Genomic DNA, 15,159 nt, shown 5'->3' with positions numbered 1-15,159 from the left:
CAACGATTCCAAGGCTTCGGGGATCAAAAGAAAAAAGAAATATCCGAGAATTAATTAGGGGTTCAAAATAAATCCATCAAAGGAAAGTTTTATTGTTCATAGAGGATGACATGTGGGACCAACCTGCCAACGAGCGTTCTCATCGTTTCAAAGGGGCGAGGAGATCAAAAGAAAAAGGCAAGTAGCCGAGAAATTAGGGGTAAAAAATAACTCCAAGAAAGGAAACTTTTATTGTTCGTAGAGGATGACATGCGGGACCCATGAGCCAGCAGCTTACTTAAAGTTTCAAAGGCGGCATGAGATCGAAAAAAAGGCAAGTGACAGAATATCAGGAGCCAAAGATAACCCAAGAAAAGAAACTTTATTTACATAGAGGATGACATGCGGGTCCCATTTTGCAGCAGCGGTCCCAACGTTTCAAATGCGGCTTGAGATCAAAAGAAAAAGAAAGTAGCCAGAAATTAGGGGGTAAAAAAAAATCCAAGAAAATAAAGTTGATGGACATAGAGGATGACATGCGGGTCCCATGAGCTAGCAAGTTCCTCAACGTTTCAAACGTGGCATGAGATCGAAAGAAAAAGGCAAGTGACCAAATATGAGGAGCCAAAAATAATTCAAGAAAAGAAAGTTTTATAGTACATAGAGGATGACATGCGGGTCCCATGAGCCAGCAGGTTCCTCAACGTTTCAAACGTGGCATGAGATCGAAAGAAAAAGGCAAGTGCCCAAATATCAGGAGCCAAAAATAATTCAAGAAAAGAAACTTGATTGTACATAGAGGATGACATGCGGGTCCCATTTAGCAGCAGCGGTCTCACCGTTTGAGAGGCTGCGCGGGATCGAAAGAAAAAGGCAAGTGACCAAATATCAGGAGCCAAAAATAATCCAAGAAAAGAAATTTTATTGTACATAGAGGATGACATGCGGGTCCCATTTTGCAGCAGCGGTCTCAACATTTCCAAGGCGGCCAGAAATCAGGGGGTGAAAAAAATCCAAGAAGAAAGATTTCAATTGGGCGGCATCTGGACATGTGGGCCTTCGAACTATCCTGCTTGGCCTTTTGACTCGTACAATTTCAGCCCACTCCAAAACAGGAAAGTTCCGAATTTTCTAAAAAAAACAGGAAAGTCTTATGCCTCGCAAAGAAAAAAAAAACAAGGAGATTCAGCATATAAGTTTGTTTATGTAAAAATAAAGATTTAATTTATCCCTTTGCAATAGCTCAGAGCAAAATACACTGTTTATTGTCTGCAAAATAATCAAGATATCACATGTTTCTTATACGGGAAAGGTCGACATCGGGGACCCATGCGCCGACAGACGTCGTCAACATTTTAAAGGCGGCGAGGATGGAAAGAAAAAATAAACCAAAAATCTGTTGGTACAAAATCCAAGAAAAGAAACATTTTCGTTCTGAGAGGATAACATGCGGGACCCATGAGGAAGCAGCATCCTCAGCGTTTAATTTTAGAGGCTGACATGTGGGACCCGTGAGCCAGCAGCGTCCTCAACGTTTTAAAGGCGGCAGGAGATCGAAAGAAAAAATAAGCCAAAAATCATTTGGTATTCAAAATCCAAGAAAATAAACATTTACCATTCTGAGAGGATGACATGCGGGACCCATGAGGCAGCAGCATCCTCAACGATTCCAAGGCGGCAGGGGATCAAAAGAAAAAAAGGAAATATCCAGAAATTAATTAGGAGTTCAAAATAAATCCATCAAAGGAAAGTTTTATTGTTCATAGAGGATGACATGTGGGACCGACCTGCCAATAGCGTCCTCATCGTTTCAAAGGGGCAGGAGATCAAAAGAAAAAGGCAAATAGCCAGAAATTAGGGGTAAAAAATAACTCCAAGAAAGGAAACTTTTATTGTTCGTAGAGGATGACATGCGGGACCCATGAGCCAGCAGCTTACTTAACGTTTCAAAGGCGGCATGAGATCGAAAGAAAAAGGCAAGTGACAAAATATCAAGAGCCCAAGATAATCCAAGAAAAGAAACTTTATTTACATAGAGGATGACATGCGGGTCCCATTTTGCAGCAGCGGTCCCAACGTTTCAAATGCGGCTTGAGATCAAAAGAAAAAGAAAAATCCAAGAAAATAAAGTTGATGGACATAGAGGATGACATGCGAGTCCCATGAGCTAGCAGCTTACTCAACGTTTCCAAGGCGGCAGGGGATCAAAAGAAAAAGGAAATAGCCAAAAATCGGAGGGTGAAAAAAAAACAAAGAAAATGAACTTTTATAGTACATAGAGGATGACATGCGGGTCCCATGAGCCAGCAGGTTCCTCAACATTTCAAACGTGGCATGAGATCGAAATAAAAAGGCAAGTGACCAAATACCAGGAGCCAAAAATAATTCAAGAAAAGAAACTTGATTGTACATAGAGGATGACATGCGGGTCCCAATTAGCAGCAGCGGTATCAACGTTTGAGAGGCTGCACGGGATTGAAAGAAAAAGGCAAGTGACCAAATATCAGGAGCCAAAAATAATCCAAGAAAAGAAATTTTATTGTACGTAGAGGATGACATGCGGGTCCCATTTTGCAGCAGCGGTCTCAACGTTTCCAAGGCGGCACAGAACCAAAAGAAAAATGAAGTAGCCAGAAATCAGGGGTGAAAAAAATCCAAGAAGAAAGATTTCAATTGGGCTGCATCTGGACATCTGGGCCTTCGAACTATCCTACTAGGCCTTTTGACTCGTACAATTTCAGCCCACTCCAAAACAGGAAAGTTCCGAATTTTCTAAAAAAACAGGAAAGTCCTATGCTTCGCAAAGATAAAAAAACAAGGAGATTCAACATATAAGTTTGTTTATGTAAAAATAAAGATTTAATTATCCGTTTGAAATAGCTCAGAGCGCAATACATTGTTTATTGTCTGCAAAATAATTAAGATATCATATGTTTCTTGTACGGGGAGGCTGACATCGGGGACCCATGAGCCAACAGCGTCGTCAACGTTTTAAAGGCGGCAGGGGATGGAAAGAAAAAATAAACCAAAAATCTGTTGATAAAAAATCCAAGAAAAGAAACATTTTCGTTCTGAGAGGATGACATGCGGGACCCATGAGGCAAAGCAGCAGCCTCGCCGTTTATTGTTCATAGAGGTTGACATGTGGGACCCGTGAGCCGGCAGCGTCCTCAACGTTTTAAAGGCTGCGGGTGATCGAAAGAAAAAATAAGCCAAAAATCGTTTGGTCAACAAAATCCAAGAAAATAAACATTTACCGTTATGAGAGGATGACATGCGGGACCCATGAGGCAGCAGCATCCTCAACGATTCCAAGGCGGCAGGGGAAATATCCGGAAATTAATTAGGGGTTCAAAATAAATCCATCAAAGGAAACTTTTATTGTTCATAGAGGATGACATGTGGGACCGACCCGCCAACGAGCGTCCTCATCGTTTCGGAGGGGCAGGAGATCAAAAGAAAAAGGCAAATAGCCGGAAATTAGGGGTAAAAAATAACTCCAAGAAAGGAAACTTTTATTGTTCGTAGAGGATGACATGCGGGACCCATGAGCCAGCAGCTTACTCAACGTTTCAAAGGCGGCATGAGATCGAAAGAAAAAGGCAAGTGACAAAATATCGGGAGCCAAAGATAATCCAAGAAAAGAAACTTTATTGTACGTAGAGGATGACATGCGGGTCCCATTTAGCAGAGCAGCGGTCTCAACGTTTCAAATGCGGCTTGAGATCAAAAGAAAAAGAAAGTTGATTGTACATATAGGATGACATGCGGGTCCCATGAGTCAGCAGCTTACCCAACGTTTCCAAGGCGGCAGGGGATCAAAAGAAAAAGGAAATAGCCAAAAATCAGAGGGTGAAAAAAAATTTAAAGAAAATAAACTTTTATAGCACATAGAGGATGACATGCGGGTCCCATGAGCCAGCAGGTTCCTCAACGTTTCAAACGTGGCATGAGATCGAAAGAAAAAGGCAAGTGACCAAATATGAGGAGCCAAAAATAATTCAAGAAAAGAAAGTTTTATAGTACATAGAGGATGACATGCGGGTCCCATTTAGCAGACAGCGGTATCACCGTTTGAGAGGCGGCAGGGGATCGAAAGAAAAAGGTAAGTGACCAAATATGAGGTGCCAAAAATAATTCAAGAAAAGAAAGTTTTATAGTGCATAGAGGATGACATGCGGCTCCCAGTTAGCAGCAGTGGTATCACCGTTTGAGAGGCGGCAGGGGATCGAAAGAAAAAGGTAAGTGACCAAATATGAGGTGCCAAAAAAACTCCAAGAAAAGAAAGTTTTATAGTACATAGAGGATGACATGCGGGTCCCATTTAGCAGCAGCGGTATCACCGTTTGAGAGGCGGCGGGGGATCGAAAGAAAAAGGCAAGTGACCAAATTTGAGGTGCCAAAAAAAACTCCAAGAAAAGAAAGTTTTATAGTACATAGAGGATGACATGCGGGTCCCATTTAGCAGCAGCGGTATCACCGTTTGAGAGGCGGCAGGGGATCGAAAGAAAAAGGCAAGTGACCAAATTTGAGGTGCCAAAAAAAACTCCAAGAAAATAAAGTTTTATAGTACATAGAGGATGACATGCGGGTCCCATTTAGCAGCAGCGGTATCACCGTTTGAGAGGCGGCAGGGGATCGAAAGAAAAAGGCAAGTGACCAAATATGAGGTGTCAAAAATAATTCAAGAAAAGAAAGTTTTATAGTGCATAGAGGATGACATGCGGGTCCCAGTTAGCAGCAGCGGTATCACCGTTTGAGAGGCGGCAGGGGATCGAAAGAAAAAGGCAAGTGACCAAATTTGAGGTGCCAAAAAACACTCTAAGAAAAGAAAGTTTTATAGTACATAGAGGATGACATGCGGGTCCCGAGTTAGCAGCAGCGGTATCACCGTTTGAGAGGCGGCAGGGGATCGAAAGAAAAAGGCAAGTGACCAAATTTGAGGTGCCAAAAAAACTCCAAGAAAAGAAAGTTTTATAGTACATAGAGGATGACATGCGGGTCCCATTTAGCAGCAGCGATATCACCGTTTGAGAGGCGGCAGGGGATCGAAAGAAAAAGGCAAGTGACCAAATTTGAGGTGCCAAAAAAAACTCCAAGAAAAGAAAGTTTTATAGTACATAGAGGATGACATGCGGGTCCCATTTAGCGACAGCGGTATCACCGTTTGAGAGGCGGCAGGGGATCGAAAGAAAAAGGCAAGTGACCAAATATGAGGTGCCAAAAATAATTCAAGAAAAGAAAGTTTTATAGTGCATAGAGGATGACATGCGGGTCCCATTTAGCAGAAGCGGTATCACCGTTTGAGAGGCGGCAGGGGATCGAAAGAAAAAGGCAAGTGACCAAATTTGAGGTGCCAAAAAAAACTCCAAGAAAAGAAAGTTGATTGCACATAGAGGATGACATGCGGGTCCCATTTAGCGACAGCGGTCTCAACGTTTCCAAGGCGGCAAGGGATCAAAAGAAAAAGGAAGTAGCCAGAAATCGGGGGGTCAAAAAAAAATCCAAGAATAGAAAGAATTTTGGTTCATAGAGGATGACATGCGGGACCCATGATCCTGCATCGTAAACGGCTCGATCGGAGAACGTTGAACGAGATGGCGTGATCGAGAAAAAAAACAATGCCAGAGAGGCTGCCATCTGGGCCCTACATCCCTCGGCGGTGCGGATTTGCGTTGACTCGGCCGGCGAACCCGAGAATTCGCGATGCACCACGTCCCGGGCCACCATACGCGACGTTTTGGCCGCTTTCGTCGGGCTAGGTGGCCTCAAAAACGAGAAAAAAAAGTTTTGACATGCACCACGGAGGGACCAAAATCGTCGGCCATGGTACACCAGCAACCACGGCGCGACTTCAACTTCGTCGGCCATGGCAACTTTTCTTGTAGTGAGGGAAGGTGTGGGATCCACAGGCGCCCCACCGACCCGAATCCTCCGCCTATTTATACATCTTCTCGAGAAAACCCTAGAGACCCGAGCCAAAATCCACGAAAAGTTCCATCGCGGCCGCCATTGCAAAACCATCTCGGGGGGTCTGAAGCTCTTCCCGGCACCCTGCCGGAGGGGGAAATCATCGCTGGAGGCATCTACATCGCCATGCCCGCCTCCGAAATGATGCGTGAGTAGTTCATCCCTGGACTATGTGTCCATAGAAGTAGCTAGATGGTTGCTTCTCCACTTTGTGCTTCATGTATCGATCTTGTGAGCTGCTCTACATGATCAAGATCATCTTTATGTAATCCTCTATGTTTGGTTTGCTAGGATCCGATGAATGTTGAATACTATGTTAAGATTGATTATATATTCATGTCATATGTTATTTGTGATCTTGCATGCTCTCCGTTGCTAGTAGAAACTCTGTCCAAGTGGACACATGTAACTCCAAGAGGGGGTATTTATGCAATCTGGGAGAGTGACTTTATAACTTCTAAGGTTGTAGATGTGTTGTTGCTACTAGGGATAAATCAACAATGTTTTATCCAATGGTAACTCTATTGTTTACTTTACACACATTGCTTAATGCAATAGTCTGTTGCTTGCAACTTTATACTGGAAGGGGTTCAGACGATAACCTGAAGGTGGATTATTAGTCATAGATGCAGTTGGATTACGGTCTATGTATTCTGTTGTAATGCCCAATACCAAACTATCATAGTAATCATCTTGTTATGTATGGTCGATATTCTGTCAATTGCCCAGCTGTAATTTGTTCACCCAACATGCTATTTCTTTATGGAGAGACATCTCTAGTGAACTGTGGACCTCGGTCCTATTTCCTTTACTGATAAATTCAACTTCAATCCTGTTCTGTATACTTTCTGCAAACATCTCCTTCCATTCGATACATCTAATCTTTTGTGTTTAGCAAACCGGTGAGATTGACAACCTTACTGTAAGTTGGGGAAAAGTACTTTGGTTGTGTTGTGTGCAGGTTCCACGTTGTTGCTGATGCTGGTAGTGCACCCTGCCACTAGTCAGCCAGCAACACCTTTAGAAGTCACACCTTTCTCTTACTGGTCGATTGAACCTTGGTTTCGTACTGAGGTTGTCGAGGGTGCTCCTCGGCAATGCCCTCCGATAGGGGCTTAGGGTTGATGGAATCCTGCAGGCTGACACGAGACATCGGTTCACAGACAAGCGGGGAGAGCGATTTACCCAGGTTCGGGGCCCTCGATGAGGTAAAACCCTTACGTCCTGCCCGTCTGTTCTTGATTATGATGATAATGGGTTACAATGGGGTGCCGAATAGTTCGGCTGAGATCTCGTCGAGATAGCTAAGCGCTAAGGTGACCTAGCTTTAAGCTTCTATTGGCTAAGATCGCTAAGATTGGTTATGTCCCTCGACAGCCCCTCTCCTGACCTTTATATAGGAGGCCAGGTCTCAAGAGGTCCAGTCGAGTACGACTAGGTTTACAGTAGATCTATCTCTAAACTTTCCTTGTTCGGCTCCTTCTGTGTCTTATACTTCAAGGAATCTTCCGTTGCACCGCCCTAGTGACCCATCTTTCCTTCGAGTGCCTTCATGGACCTCCAGCTAGACCGTGTAGGGTAGGGCAACATTGGCTACCCGAAGGGTAGTGCCCACGTCAGTAGCCCCCGAGTGTCTAGCCGAACATAGTTCGGGTAGAGACTGAAGCATGTCTTCTTCTGATGTTCTTCTCCATGATTGCTCCTATTTTCCTTCTGTCCGTATCTTATTCTTCTATCGGGTGCGCGTCAGCGCTCCCGATGGGAGTAGCCCCCGAGTCTAGGTGCGGATGCTGGAATCCGTGCGTAGACTCAAGTTGTACCACTCGAACATTTTGCTCTGCCGAAGCTTCCTCATAAGTCTTCGAAATTCATCCGATATATTTTCCTCATGCAAGGGATAATGAATAACATGCCCAACTTTTGCTGGTTAACTGCCGATGGCAAAACAATGTTACCCTACACAGAATCAAGTCCCCGGGCATGATCCTAGAGTGCGAAAAAGTTCTGTCGGGTGCGCGTCCAGCGCTCCCGATGGGAGTAGCCCCCGAGTCTGGGCACGGATGCTTGTAACCGGGTGCAGACTCGAGTCGAACAATTATCCCTTTCTTCAAGGCCTTTTTTTTCTTCGAATCTTCATTCTATCGAGTGCGCGTCCAGCGCTCCCGATGGGAGTAGCCCCCGAGTCTAGGTGCGGATGCTGGCAATCCGTGCGTAGACTCAAGTTGACCATCCGATACCTTTTCATTCCTTCGAATGCTTTGAGCATTTCTCATGACGTCATTGATGACACTTTACTAATATCTTGATTCCGACTGACATGACGTAACCTGCTGGGCCTATTCTTTCTTTGTCTGGCCCTTTTCGCACAGTCACCAAGGCGTCTCCTTGATTTATGCAATATTTAATAGAAAAGATCCACTGAACGAACCGGTAGCAACGACACGTGCCCACACAACTCACAAGTTCTCCTTAAAATCTCCAAAGGGCGAAAAATCCCTAATCTTCTTCCACATTTTCCGTAGCATCTTCTCGTTCTCCTCCTTCTTCCTCCCTTCGCTACTGCTGCGCCGCCACCACTGCTTTTCCGATCTTCCCCAGATCTCGCAATGGTGAAGAAGAAGGGCCTTACTACCACCGCCAGTTCTACTAGCGGAGGTGCCGCCACCAAATCTTCCTCGAATCTTCCGAAGGGGAGCGCCCCGAACGCTCCTCCCCCAGCTCCGGCGCCGCCGGCCGCCAAGTTCGATAGCCAAGCCCGGAGATTGGATAGCGTCAACCGTCACCAAGCGTGACGAGAAAAGATCCCGAAGCCCGGGATTAATCTCCTCCGACGAGGGGAATGTGATCTTTCCAGGTGCGATTTCTCGGCCTAATCCCCCTGCTGGCTTTACCGTGATGTTCTTGTCGTTCCTATACCGGGGTCTTTCGCTCCCCGCTCATAAATTCCTCCTCCATCTCTTGTGAACTTACGAGATCCAATTATGGCAACTCACTCCCAACTCAATCCTCCACGTTGCTGTGTTCATCACCCTTTGCGAAGCATTTCTGGGCATCAAACCTCATTTTGGGCTGTGGAAAAAGATCTTCTATGTGAAGAGATACAGCAGTACTAATGGATCCTTTGTCACCGGAGGGGTGGGGTTTGTAGCTCGTTCGGAGGTTAATTACTTCAATTTCCCAATGAGAGAATCTGTGCAAGGATGGAGACTGAAATGGTTTTACGTCAAGGATTCCCTGTAACCCGAATCCCAGCTCCCTTGCTTTGCCGACGTCCTCGAAGCCAAGCCCAAGAATTCCTGGAAGAACATTCTCTCACCCAACGAAAGAGTAGCAGCCGATACATTATTTGCCAAATTTCTTCGAATCAAAGAGGCCGACGGCCAAACTATGGTCGGCACAGAGGTGGCAGCAGTGTTCCTGAAACGTCGAGTCCAACCAGTCATGGCTAGAGTTCGCCCGATGTGGTTGTATTCAGGTCCAAAGGATGAAACCAGGATTAATGCTGCCGAACTGTCGGAAAAGGAGTTGCTTGATGAAGTCTGTCGCCTTACTTCCTTTAGCCAGGAAGACTCGATCCCATTGATATCTTCTTACACTCCTCTCGATGCTGATCATCCGCCACCAGAGGTAACTTTCCTTTTGATATTCTTACTATGCTATTTCCACTTAGCTAATATGATTACTATTATTCTTATTTGTTCTTCTTTTCGACAGGCCCCCATAGTTTCTGGAAACTTGCATGATTCGCCAAATGATACTTCTGAGGTAAGAGGCTCCTCAGTACCTGTTGATTTTCACACTGTCGAACACGCGGGCCCAGAGAGCGAACATGATGATCCGATAGATTCCGAAACTGTTCATACCAATCTTCCTCCTTCAGCCGACGATGCTTGCGACACAGAAGGATCAGTGCGTAATGATGACGTTGATCGTGATGCCTTTGTTAATGCAGCTGTGGAGGCGACCAAGGCTTCACCCGTGAAGAGATCAACCGGCGGCTTTGCTGACGAAGACGATCTCCTCGATATGTAAGTACCTTCTTCCTTTCTGCTATGTTTTGTCCCCTTGTTTCTCGCATTCTTTTCATAACTTCTGTCGATCATTTCCTTTTTGTAGTGACGAAGGTTTCGCCGAGCCTCCGTCTAAGAAAGCCAGATCTGATGCTGTTCCGCCGGCCGTTGCTGCTTCCGAAGCTTCGGCTCCTAAGGCAGCTCCTGCGGCCCAAGCATCGACTGCTTCTTCCCTTTCCAAGGGGAAAGATGTTCCTGCCGCCACCATGACTCCTTCTTCTGTAAGTCCTTTTTGAATACAACGTGAATTTCTTGAAATGTGCTTTGTCTAACGATTCTTTGTAAAACATCCTTTTTTCCTTAAGGATCTGCGAGGTGTTATATCTTCTTTGGAGGCCTTTGCCTCTCAATTTACCTCTCTGGAAGCGGACAAAGTTCGACTGCAGGAGGAAGTTAAATCTTCCTCTTCAAAGTTGGACGGCGCCATTAAAAAGGCTGCCACGGCTCGCCAGGAGGTCGACTCCCTAAAAGAGGAGCTGGGCAAACTGAAGGAGAGGCTAAAAGAGGAGGAAGCTCGAGCAGCTGAAAAGGATGAGCTCCTTCGTCAGTCTTCTTTGGCTCTACTTGGTAAGCTCTTTTGTACACCTGTTATCACCAGAATTTGACCGGATCAGAGGTGGGCCGCGATTGGAGATGGGCTTGAAGAATATATATAGAAGAAATACATGAATCGGCCTCGTGTACCAAGTTTGGGCTAATTGCCCGTGTATCTGTACCATAGTAGGATACGTGTCGGTTAGAAGTTAGAGTTTAACCCGTGCACGGTTAGGTGCACGCCTGAATTAGAAAGTCCCCCGGACTATAAATATGTATCTAGGGTTTATGAAATAAACAACAACCAACGTTCAACACAAACCAATCTCGGCGCATCGCCAACTCCCCCGTCTCGAGGGTTTCTTCCGGGTAAGCACCATGATGCCTAGATCGCATCTTGCGATCTAGGCAGCACACGTTTATTCGTCTTCCATGTGTTGCTCGTACTGAAGCCTTTTTGATGACGAGCAACGTAGTTATCATAGATGTTTTAGGGTTAGCATTGTTCTTCGTATCATATGCTATCGTCGTGCAACCCTTAGGCATCTAGCCGCCCTTACGCCTGTCACGGGTGTAAGGGCGGCACCCGCTTGATCATTGTTTAGTAGATCCGATCGGTTATGATTGCTCCTTGTTCTTCAAGGATTAGTTTAATATCCGCATTGTTAGGCCTTACAAAGGGTTGGAGGATCCGGCGGCGTGTAGGGTGTGGTTTGCTAGCCCTAGACAGGACGTTCCGAGGATCAACCTCGTGTTGGTTTTTAGGCCCTGTCTAGGATCGGCTTACGATCACCGTACGCGAGCACGAGGCCCAATCATGAGTAGGATGTTCCGATTATGCGGTGAAAACCCCTAATCGTAGTAGGTCGCTTTAGCTTTATCTTGATCAAGCAGGACCACCATCTGATCGTACACCTCGTACGTATCATGGGTGGATCGGCTCCTTGAGCCGATTCACAGGACAACCTGAGAGCCGATCGAGGCTCGTATTTAATGTTTACGTGTATGCCATGCAGGAAACTAAGCGAGGCATCATCCAACACCTTCCCGACCGGGTATAGGTCAGGTGGCACGCCCTTGCGACAAGCATCGGACGTGTGTGCGGAAGGCTTTGCGGGCCGTCGCTCGGAGGGACCGAGGGCCAGCCGCAGTCCTGGGAGATTCCCGGCTCTACGGTGTTGCCCGTCGCTGCCCGCCGGTGGGTTTCGACCGCAACACATTCCGGCACGCCGGTGGGACAATCTTCGACATCCACCGCATCGCCATCTATATCTGAGATGGCGGAAGGCACTCCGGTCAAGTACGAGGATCTGACTGAAGAGCTCAAAAAGAAGCATGACGAGATCAAAGCAGTCCTCGAAGCCGACCTCATCGGCTCTTTCCACAGAACCCGCTCCCATGGCATCAGATGGAAGGGGTTCTCACCTGAAGGCGCGCTTGATGGAGTGGACCTGTCCTCCCCGTCAGAAGAACGCACCGGGTCGCTGCGTCAGGAGATCAACTTCATGGTGGCTCATTCGCTGCACCGCCATTCTGAGAGCCTGGTAAACACTTTGGAGCGTGTCGCTCTGCGTGTGATCCAGGAAATCATGAGCCATCAGTATTCTCCCTCAGGACCAGCTCTGGGGACGTACCAAGGAGAGATGCCACTCCAGTCCCGTCCGCCGCTGCCGTTCGCGTTGGCAGCACCAGAAGTGCCGATTTCACCGGCATCCGCCGTTAACATGGTGGAGCGCACTCACCCTGGAGGGTGCCAGCCAAGATTCTCGTTCGACATCAACATGATAGGGCTCGGGCACCACCCTGGTAAGGACAAAGACGAGGGCAACTGCTCTCACAGCGAAGACAAGGAAAAAGCCGTTCCACGCGACCGGCTCCGACACTATGTATGGGCAAACGCGGCAATACCGATCCGTGGGATTGGCCCCAAAGATCTATGAAGAAACATCGCCAGACCTTCATGGACCAACTAACATGGAGGCCGATTCCAGAAATCGGCCAAAATCATCCTCACCATGCATTCGGCCTGGGTTCAACGTCGATCTAATGGGAAATGGGTTGCATCGGCTGGTGCACTGGAAGAAATCCACATTGTTCCTAACAAAGCCAACGTTCACATCGTAGTACCTTGGCTAACCATAGAGCCGATATCAGCAGTTACCTGGCAGAATCGGCTCGGGGGGCACCTAGTCAGATGAACATGCGCGACACCGATCCATGTGCGGAGAAATATTGGTGGCCGATAGGGAAATCGGCCGGTAAAAAAAAAGAGCATGTAACCAGAGCCGATGCTCAGACATTGACTGAATGTTCAGAAAGCCGATGCACGTCCATCAACTTTAGACAAGTTCAGTGAAGCATACATCAGTTTACATAAAGGCCCTACTGAAGATAAGCGTTAAGGGCGTGAAGAGCATCGGCACGGATCCGATCCACCTCGGCGATCTCGGCCTCGTCGTCCTCGTCTCTCCCCATCACCAGCTGACTGCCCAGGGCGCGAATTTCAGCCGGATCGGTCTTCGGATCGGGCCGTGAGACCTTGTGCTTCCTCTTGAGAGCGAGCAATGAGGGTTTCCTTGTCTTGGATAAGTTGTCTGGTCTCCCTGACCCTCTTTTCAAGGTCCTCCAGTTCCTTGCGCAAGGTCTCGAGTTCGACACCATGGGTAGAAGTGGCGGTCTTGGCGTCTAAAGCTGCTTTCTTCTTGTTGAGCCGTTGACATTTATCTGCAATATCGGCTCTCAACGGGAGCTGGGCGCGGCGGAGAGTAATTCTTTGACGAGCCGACTGCACCCTTGACTCGAAAACCGACAAAGTCACGGCCCGGCCAAAGCTTAACCTCGCGGCGCCACTGGGAGACGTGGCTGAATGTCTTCGAGGATGCCTTTGAGTGCCTCGGGGTTCTCGACCAGGGTTTCGACCGGGGAGGAGAGCAAAACCTTGAGACGCTGGAGCGGGCCATGGACCGCGCTAGGGTTTGGTTCTTCACCTGCTTTGGAAGTAGCTGGCTCGATGGAGTCGGGATCGAACGTCAGCAAGCTTGAAGGATCACAGCCCTGACAGACGAACGAGAGCTGCATGAGCACAGGGCAAAAGGAAAGGGTAGGCCCGAGAGAGTGGAACTTACCTCTCCCAAGAAAGGAAGGGCAGCCGATGTTGTGACAATCGGCTTTGCGGTAGTCTGGGCCAGGTTAGCCACTTGGTCACCCACGCTCGGCGAGTTGGATAGGCCGAGTGTAGCAGATGGCATCGGTACCTCTTCAACATCCCCGCTAGAGGTCCCATTAGTCTGCAAGGGAAATGGTGAGGCAATCCAATTAGTAACGGGATGGTGTGGAATACGAGCTGTTGAGGTAATTACATTTGAAACTTCCTGGCTCGGCGAGGAAACTTGTGGGCCTTTGCGAGCCCTTTTGACACATCGACGCTTCAGGCGTGACCCCGTTTTGATCGGAGCTTGGAGGTCAGCAGGCTCGGGAGTCGACCTTTTCCTAGAAGCCGATGTTGGCGAGCCCGTCTGGCTCTGTGTGGTGGATCTCTCTGTATCGCCCGGGGAAGAGTCCCTTGGACTGGACTGTGCTCCCTCACTGGAGTTCTCTTCAGTAGAAGTCTGAAAGAAGAGGTACAACCATGTTACAAAGGTTGGGAAGGCAAATGTGTTCTGTCAAGACACGAGTCAACTTACGTGCAAGCTTTCTTGGGCGGGAGCTTTGCGCTTCGGGGTCTTCTCGGCAGCCACCTTCCTCATCGCCGTCCTCGCCCGAGTCGAGGCTCGGGGGGCAGCCGGCCCCAAAGATGCTTTACTCTTGGGAGCCGATTTCGGTGAAATCGGCCGGCTCGCATTATGATTTTCTTCGAGAGGTGGCGAGCTCTGGCAGAAGAGAACCACTGGGGCCGGAGGAAGGAATACGAAGGGGGAGCCATCGGCTTGCGTGGGAGCTGGGCCATCTTGTTGCTGCCAGGAGATAGAGTCAGGTCACGGACAATCACCATAAGCGGTTACAAAAAATGTTTGAGTAATGGTACCGGTCTGCGGGGCGTCATACTCGGCATCAAGTTGTCTCAACGGCGGTCCTAAAGCCCTTCACGAAGACATGGGTCTTCCACATGGACCACCAAGTCTCGAAACCATCGGTAGTGAAGGAGAAACAGAGGTCGTGGGGAATTGGAATGGCCAAAGCATCAAAGAAGGTATAACACCTTTGGCCAGTAAGGATGTCAGGCAGTTCAACTCTGCTTGCTGTCAGGTGGTGTAAGAAGAAATGTGGAGGCACCTGTCCAAGACCAAGCTGTCGGGCTACCACTACCGGTTGGTAACACTCATAACCAGGCTTGATGATCCGGTTCGAGGTACTCATGCCAACGGGGAGGAAGCAAGGACGAATCATGATGGAATACAGATGCTGGGTGCTAACGTCATCGGCAAAGTTATCCAATCGAAAGGAGACTGGGTTTTCAAAGTTCTCCGGTTCAGTATAAGGAAAGAACAGGGGGTTGTCCAAACCTTGGAAGAAGATCTTGAACCACCCTGCTGCTTCCTTAGGGATCAGCTCGCTGCTCGGGAGACCATACAAAGCTTGGCCATAGCCGGTGCATCGGATATCCTTT

This window comes from Lolium rigidum, chromosome 7 (assembly GCF_022539505.1).
Source record: "Lolium rigidum isolate FL_2022 chromosome 7, APGP_CSIRO_Lrig_0.1, whole genome shotgun sequence".
Lineage (NCBI taxonomy): Eukaryota > Viridiplantae > Streptophyta > Magnoliopsida > Poales > Poaceae > Lolium > Lolium rigidum.
Note: the sequence above shows the minus strand (reverse complement) of the source record.